Here is a 9,214-nt window from a genome sequence, read left to right as displayed (position 1 = left end):
GAGGTGAAGGGGATTAAGAGTAAACTTATTGTGGTAAACACTGACTAATGTATAGAATTGTTGAATCATTATATTGTATGCCTGAAACTAATATATAACACTGTATGTTAATTACACTTGAATTAAAAAATAAATTAAAAATTGTACTTCTACATACAGTCACTTATACATACTTCAGTACTCATTTCTAAGAACTTTTGAGACTTTTACATAATCGTATTACTATCATCACACCTAACAAAATCAGCAGTTACTCAGCACCATGCAATACCAGGAACCTGATAATTTGACTTAACGTTATGTTTCTAGGATTCTTCGATGGTGTTTCATTTGGCTGTATATATTCTATTTATACATTACATCTGTTCATTCTCTTATCACAGACATTGGATGATTTTTTTAGCCATTATAGATAGTGTGAATATGAATATTCTTACATTTGTCTTCTGGTGCGTATGTGCTAGATTTACCTTGACAAATACCTAAAAGTAGAATTGCTGGACAAGTTATGCAGTGTTTGAGCCTGTGTTTCAAAAGTTGTTCCATCAGTTTTCACACTAACCAGCAGTGTATTAGAGATCCCATCGGTTCACAACTCCCCTAATACTTGTATGTATGGACTGAATTGTAAAGTAAAATTCAGTTTTTTACTATAGTTACATTCAGAAATGTTTGAAGAAGCTTGGCTTAAGAATCAAATGGTTATACAAGGTTTGTCACAAAAGCTACAGTCCCTTGGTCCCCTCCCCTCCCCCCCCACCTCAAGCCATCACTTTTGCTAATTTTGGCATTTATTTTCATAACTGTAAGCAACATCCATATAAAGTGACTACTCAACTTTTAGGCATGACCTATTAGGATTTCCTGCTATGGAAGGTGGGCTTTCTCCTGTTTTACCACTCCTCTCTTCTATGCTCCCAATACAGTGAAAGCTTTATTTTTGATTAAATTGACGACTTTGTTATCTATTATGACGGTGTACATGTTATTCATGGCCAAGCCATCTAATGTTCTGATTTGTTTTTCTCTCTTGTGTAACTTTTGTTTTCTCTATAGTTAATAATCGTCTTTTTTCTTTTCTTAGTTTTCTTAGTGGTTACTATTAATTCAGTTACCAACCTCTTTGCGAGTTGTCTAAATCTCTTGGGTATGTCCAGACATATGTCCTAGAGGTAGATACTCTATTCAGTGATCTGTGCATCTCATCTATCTCCCTGTCTTCCCTGGCCACATGCCCAAGGCCATCACTGCTTCCTCTTCCTGGTGTGGAGACCATAGTTACTTTGTTTTGTTTCTTCAAGCCACAGCAGTCTGGTTTCCACATGCCCCACGGCTCTGCAGTGACCTTTGTCAAGGTCACGTTTGTGCTGCTAAATCTGATGGGCACTTTTCTTTTTCATCTTTATGTCTCAGCTGCATTTCACACCCTGGACATTGGACTTCCTTGAAGCAGTTTGTGGTTTTTTTTTTTTTTTTTTTTTTTTTTTTTTTTTTATCATCTGTATCTACCTTGGGTTGTGTTCTTCCAGAAGCAGACCCTGAGGAAAGATTTGGGTAAGGGGGTTTGTTTGAAAGGTGTAAGGATTACTCACAGAGGGTCATAGAGGAAAGGCAGATAATAAAGGGTACATTAAGATTTTTTTCCTCCAGCTTTATTGAGGTATAATTGAGAAATAAAAATTGTATATATTTATAGTGTACAGATGCTTTTATATATGTGTATATTGTGAAATGATTATCACATTCAAGCTAATTAACATTTTCATCATCTCACATAGTCATCTTTTTTAAGTTTATTTTTATTTTTATTTTTTATTAAAATTTTTTTTAAGTTTATTTATTTATTTTGAGAGAGAGATAGTGCAAGCAGGGTAGGAGCAGAGAGAGGGGAGAGAGAGAGAGAGAGCCTGACATGGGGCTCAAACCCATGAACTGTGAGATCATGACCTGAGCTGAAGGCAGATGCCCAACCAACTGAGCCACCCAGGCACCCCTAAAGTTTATTTAAGTAATCTCTACACCCAATGTAGGACTCAAACCATTACCCTGAGATCAAGAGCCACATGCTGTTCTTACTGAGTACCCCTCACAGTTATCTTTGTGTGTGTGTGGTGAGAACATTTAAGATTTACTCTCTTAGCAGATTTCAAGTATACAATATAGTATTATTAACTATACTCACTTTATTGTACATTAAATCTCCAGAATTTATTCAACCTGTATAACTGAAACTTTGTACACAGGGTGCATTAAGTCAGTTACCTTAGTGGGTGACTGGACCTTAATCCAGAGGGGAAATGCTGGGAAACAATGAAAAACATACCTCAGAATTATGCCACGTAAGATATGAAGGACCGAGGGCATTTATATACCAACTTCTGAAAGTTATTGGTTGAGAGCTGCTTTTGGGGTGAGGTGGGCATTAACTTCTCTGCACTTCCAGCTTAATGGGTTGCAGCCCTAGCAGCCTTCTGGAAGTTGCCCAGTGGGTTTGAAGGGTGTTAGCATCTGAGGGATTTGAGGATAGGGAGCTGACAGTGTCTGCTACACTCCCCAACTACAACTGACCCTTGAACAACACAGGTTTGAATTACATGGGTCCACTTACACCCAGATTTTTTTCAATAAATATACATATAGTACTGTAAATGTATTTCCTCTTCCTTATGATTTTCTTAGTAATATTTTATTTTCTCTAGTTTATTGTATTGTAAGAATACAGTATATAATACAAATAACATACAAAATATGTATTAATTGACTGTTTATGTTGTCAGTAAGGCCTCTGGCCAACAGTAGGCTATTACTAATTAAGTTTTTGGGAAGAGAAAAGTTATACATGGATTTTGGAGTGCATGGCAGTCAGTGTCCCAACCTGTGTATTGTTCAAGGGTCAACTGTAGAACATAAGGTCTAGGAGGGCAGGGATTTTCCATGTTTTGCTTACTTCTAGATCTCTAATGTTTGGCACATAATAGTTGCTTAATACACGATACTGAATTTTAATGAACACATGAATGAATGAGGAATTCATGGATTCAGTTGTAAGGGTTTAGCAAGAAGCTAAAAACTGTAGCAGTAGATGGGTTCCTGTGTGGCTCAGTCAATTGGGTGTCTGACTTCGGCTCAGGTCATGATCTCATGGTTTGTGAGTTCGAGCCCTACATCAAGCTTGCTGCTGCCAGCGCAGAGCCCACTTCAGATCCTGTCCTTTTGCTCTCTTTGTGAAAATAAACTAACAAAACAAAACAAAACCTCAGCAGTAGATATTGAGGAAGCTAAACACTTTAGGCAAATGAGCCTCATATACACATGGAAAAGAGGAAGCAAGGGGAACCCTTGTAAAGAGGAAAACTTGAGAATAATTCAGTTTAACATAACCATGGAATTAAAATAAAATGACATGAAATCACTGGGTTCTTGTTTTTACACTTTTATTTTTATTTATTTTAAGGTTGAGGAAGATTTTAAAACTTTATCATTATTCTAACTTTTTAAGTAATTTTGACATCCAACATGGGGCTTGTTATCATGGTCCTGAGATCAAGAGTCATTATGTTCTGAGACAGCCAGGCACCCTGGAATCACTGAAGTTTTTTTTTTTTTTTTTTTTTAATGTTTATTTTTGACACAGAGAGAGACAGATAGAGACAGAGCATGAGCAGGGGAGGGGCAGAGAGCGAGAGGGAGACACAGAATCCGAAGCAGGCTCCAGGCTCTAAGCTGGCAGCACAGGGCCCCATGCAGGGCTGAACTCACCGACCGCGAGATCATGACCTGAGCCGAAGTCGGACGCTCAACCAACTGAGCCACCCAGGCGCCCCATTGAGTTCTTAATAATGCCACTGAGCTGCTGAGTACCCAACTCTGGAACCCACCTCTGGTTTTGTTCTGTGATACGATACACTGGTTAAGGTTTGAATTTGTATCTCCGTTATTTGTAGTCCAAAGCATCCCGACAGACATAAGCACTGTTGCAAAAAACTTGGTATATAATTATATATAACTTTTATGTGCTTCAGTTTCTTCATCTCTAAAATGGGGGTTATAATATCTTCTTCATAAGATTTCTATGAAGATTGGAAGAGTTAACACACTTAACAGAATAAACAATCAATGTTGGTTGTAATTAGTGTTTTATTATTATTATTTTAAAATATAACGTGTTATTATAATATGTGTTCACTATTTGTCCTATGTTATTAAAATGTTCAATTTTCAGAATTTGGCATTTTTCTATTTTTGGTATTTTCTATTTTTACCTTAATGTATCATGATCAGAGAATAGGGCATTATTTCTGCTTTTTTGTGGCATAAAATTGGAATGGTTTTTGTAAAATGTGCTTCAGTGTTTAAAAAACTATATTCTATTTCTGAAAATTAATCTTTAATATATGTCTATTAATGCTGCCTATTAATTCAGATCAATCAGTTCATTCCATGTCTATAACTAAATCTGAACTTGTCCTACCTTTTCTACTTTCTAAATCTTTCCAAGATTCACCTCTCCCTTCCAGGTTCTAAATGGACATTATTCCAACTTCTTCTCAAATTCCAGTTTGTTTCTAGACTCAGTGCTTTACCTTTAAGATCTTTGTGTTCTATACTCTTAAAATAACTTTCATTATCAAGATTCTGGAAGAAGACTTGGAGCTATGGCTTTTTTAGCATCATTAGTGGACCCCATTTTATTCTTATTTTTATCTATATATTTATTTTGGACCCCTTTTTAAACCACACTTCTTTTTGTTCTGTTTGTGAGCAGGAAGTGTCTGAAACCAGAAGTTCCTCCTTTCTATATGCTGTCAAAATTTAGCCTCCTTCCCTCCCCCCACATTGTTCCGAGCATTCAGCTTTTGGCCACATTATTGCTCCAGTTCTCTGTTGCAATGGTTCTTACACTTTTATATCTGCAGACTAATTTTTTTGAGAGCAGAAGACATTATGGAACCACCCACTACAGCTTATCTAGGCTTCATTGACATTTTTATGACCCAGGAAAGGAGTTTTCAGTGTGAGCTAAAGAGCTAAGAGTGAGAGACCAGTTTTACAATAATATCTTTGGTACTTTTCCTTACTGTTTCCTTTTTTCTTACTCCTTATTTGCAACATTCTTTGTCTTATCCTGAATTGAAGTTTCAGTTATTATTGATTCAATCAACATTTGCTAAGCTCTATTTAATGTGTCATGTACCATGCTTAGTCTTGAGTATATACATTTGGATAATTAAAAATTGTTGCCTTCTTGGGTCATGATCTCATGGTTAGTGGGATTGAGCCCTGTGTTGGGCTCTGCGGTGACCACAGGGAGCCTGCTTGGGATTCTCTCTCTTTCCCAAAATAAACATTTAAAAAAGTCATTAAGAATTTTAAAGAATTTAAAGAATTAAAATCCAACCAATAGAGACATCAAGATAAAGCAGCTGGTAATACTGCTGTCTGTCTATAGCTCTTTTGTACAAAGGTCTTAGTGATGAGTCTTCTACTGGAGTGCTATGAAATGAAAACAAATCTTTTTTTCTTTTTAAAAAAATGTTTATTTATTCATTTTGAGAGAGAAAGAGAGAGCCCAAGCGAGCTGGGGAGGGCCAGAGGGGGAGAATCTTTATTTCTGCTCAGATCATGATCCCAGAGTCCTGGGATCCAGTCCCAAGTAGAGCTCCACGTGGAGTGTGGAGCTTGCTTGGGATTCTCTCTGTCTCTGTCTCTCTCTCTCAAATAATAATAATCATAAAGTAGAAAAAAATTTTATTTGCTCATATTTCAATATTTCTAAAAATCACTACTTTCTAGATTCTTTGCCAAGGAAATGCAATCAGCAAATACTTCTTGGGAAGATAGCTTTAGTTCTTATCTTATGTGAATTATGTCTAATGATACACACACATGTACATATAAAATACAATTAAAATACTTCTTAAACATGTAAAAAAATTGTTGCCTTAAATAAGCTATAGTGGGAGAAATAATCTCATAAACACTTAATGAGAATACAGTGTAAGAACTGCTAATAGAGCTGTGAACAAGAGAGCCTGGGTCTGAATAGGGAAATCAGGGCAAGCTTCTCAGAAGAGGTGAGTTTGATTGACCTTTGGAGGAGTTTCTAGCAAGTTTCTAGAAGTAAGAGTTAATAACAAAGAGAGGCAGAAGGAAGGCATTCTACATGTGTTCAATGGTAGGTTGTAGTTACGTAAATCTTCCAAATAAATGACTCCAAACTGAGTGGCTTAAAGCAACATTAATCATTGCTGGTGGACATGCAAAATGGCCCAGCCACTTTGGAAGACAGTTTGGTGGTTTCTTACAAAATTAAATATACTTTACCATACAATGCAGCAATCATGCTCCTTGATATTTAACCAAAGGAACTGAAAGCTTATGTCCACACAAAACCCTGAACATGGATGCTTATAGCAGCTTTATTCATAGCTGTCAAAACTTGGAAACAACTGAGATATCCTTCAGTAGGTGAATGGATAAATAAACTGTGGTACACCCAGACAATGGAATATTATTCAGTGCTAACAAGAAATGAACTATCAAATCATGAAAATACATGAAGGTTTCTTAAACATTTGTTATTAAGTGAAAGAAGCCAGTCTGAAAAGGTTACATACTGTATAATCCCAGCTCTATGACATTTTGGAAAGTACAAATCTATGGAGGCATCAAATATATCACTTTGGTGGAAGATGCTGATAATGGAGGAGGCTAAACTCATGTACAGATAGGAGATGTATGGGAAATCTTTCTATCTTCCTATCAATTTTGCTGTCAACTTAAAACCGCTCTAAAAAATAAAAGCTTTCTCAATCCCCCCCCCCCCCCCAATAATGATTTCTTCCATGGTTTATGTGGGTCAGGAAATCGGGGATTGTGTGACTGAGCAGTTCTGACTTAGTGTCTCTCATGACGTTGTGGTCAGATGTTAGCCAGGGCTGCAGTCATCTGAAAGCTTGACTGGTGTTGAAGGATCTATTTCCAAAGTAGCTCACTCACATAGAAGGTGAGTTGGTATTGGCTATTGGTGCGAGACCTCAGTTCTTCCCCATCAGGGCCTCTTTACAGGGTAGCTTAAATGTCTTCACAGCATGGTGGGTGGCTTCCTCCAGAGTCCAGAGCTAGCAATCCAAGGGACTAAGGCAGAAGCTTAAATGCCTTGGAAGCCACACACCTTCACTTCTTTTGCATTTTATTAGTTACCCAGGCCAGCCATAATTCAATATGGACGGGGTGTGAATATTAAGAGAGGAAAATCATTAGGAGACATCTCGAATGCTGGCTACCACATACGGCATGCTAAATGTAACTGATGCAGTGAGCTTGGGTTATGTAAATGGTTAGGAATGAGGCTGAAAGTTATCTATGTACTAAATTATCAGGGGCTAAGGAGTTGGCTTTTAACAATTGGTGGTAGGGAAATATTGAAAGATTTTAAAGAAGGCACCTCTAGAGGGTTGAACTGTCTCTTCTTATCTAAATTTGTCAGCAAGGTATCCAACACATTTAAATAAGCTCCAAACGTTCTCTGCTTTTTCTTTGGCCTATTTGAAAATTCACATAGATTTACATACATCCCATTGTTTAACTTGTGTTAGGCTGACATTTGGAAAATGTTAGTTTGTATCATATGCCAGCTTGGATATTCTTCCATTATGTAAAACTTAATATCTCTGTATTAGTTGGGATACTTACAGTTGCAAATAAAAAATTCTACTCACAATGACTTAAGCAATAAAAATAATTTACTGGCTCATGCAACTGAAAAGTTCAGAGATAGAGAGGATTTCAGATGTGGTTTGATCCAGAGTTTCACATTTTCAGGAGGCATCTGGCTCTGTTTCTATGCTGTGTTGCTTTATCCACAGGTGGAATTTCTTAATGGTAGCAAAAATGTCTGCAGTGGTTCCAAGTTTTATATTACACTGGAAAGAGAAAAAACTCTTTGTCCTCAGATCCACTTTGATGAGTCTGGCTTAGGTCACATGCTCACACTTAAACCATTTGCTGAAGTGAGGGGTATGGAATATAAAGATTGGCTTAGTTTAGTTCATATGCTCCACCCTTGGAGCTGGAGAGAACCTTACGCCACATAGTTCTCTAAATGGATATTAAGAGTTGCTGGGAAGAGGGAATTGGAAGGTTACACAGATGACAGGGATTAAGGAGTGCACTTGTGATGAGCACTGGGTGATGTTGGAATTGTTTAATCACTATATTGTACACGAGAAACTAATATTACACAGTATGTTAATTAACTGAAATTTAAATAAAAACTAAGAAAAAAAGAGTTGCTGGGAAGATGGAAATTGAATGCTGGGGAGGCAACCACAAGTGTCCAATACAAAATTAAACTGTGATGTGGTTCATCTAAACAACATTTCCTGAGACCTAGCAAAATATAGTGTTGGGTCCTGGGATAGAGCCATATTGTACACATACAATATATGTGTATATATTCACTACACCATATAAGGTATATTTCTAGCTCAAGGACTACAGTGACAGGGGTGTGATCTACTCTTTCATTCCTCTTTCTTCTCTTTCCTCTTCTTAAATTTTTTAAAATTAATTTATTTTTTAGACAGAGAGAGGGCATATTTGCAGATGACATGATAGTCTATGTGGAAAACCCAAAAGACTCCACCAAAAAACTGCTAGAACTGATACACAAATTCAGCAAAGTTGCAGGATATAAAATGAATGTACAGAAATCAGTTGCATTTATATATATCAATAATGAAGCAGCAGAAAGAGAAATCAAGGAATTGATACTATTTACAATTGCACCAAAAAACATAAGATAAAAGATCTGTACGCTGAAAACTACAGAAAGCTTATAAAAGAAATTGAAGACACAAAGAAATGGAAATATATCCCATGCTCATGGATCGGAAGAACACATGTTGTTAAAATGCTGATACTACCTGAAACAGTCTATACATTCAATGCAATCCCTATCAAAATAACACCAGCATTCTTCACAGAGCTAGAACAAACAATCCTACAATTTGTATGGAACCAGAAGGACCCTGAATAGACAAAGCAATCCTGAGGAAGAAAACCAAAGCTGGAGACATCACAATTCCAGACTTCAAGCTGTATTCCAAAGCTGTAATCATCAAGACAGTATGGGACTGCTACAAAGGCAGACACATAGATCAGTGCAACAGAATATAGAACCCAGAAATGGACCCGCAAATGTATGGCCAGC

This window comes from Felis catus, chromosome E3 (genome assembly GCF_018350175.1).
Source record: "Felis catus isolate Fca126 chromosome E3, F.catus_Fca126_mat1.0, whole genome shotgun sequence".
Taxonomy (NCBI): domain Eukaryota; kingdom Metazoa; phylum Chordata; class Mammalia; order Carnivora; family Felidae; genus Felis; species Felis catus.
Note: the sequence above shows the minus strand (reverse complement) of the source record.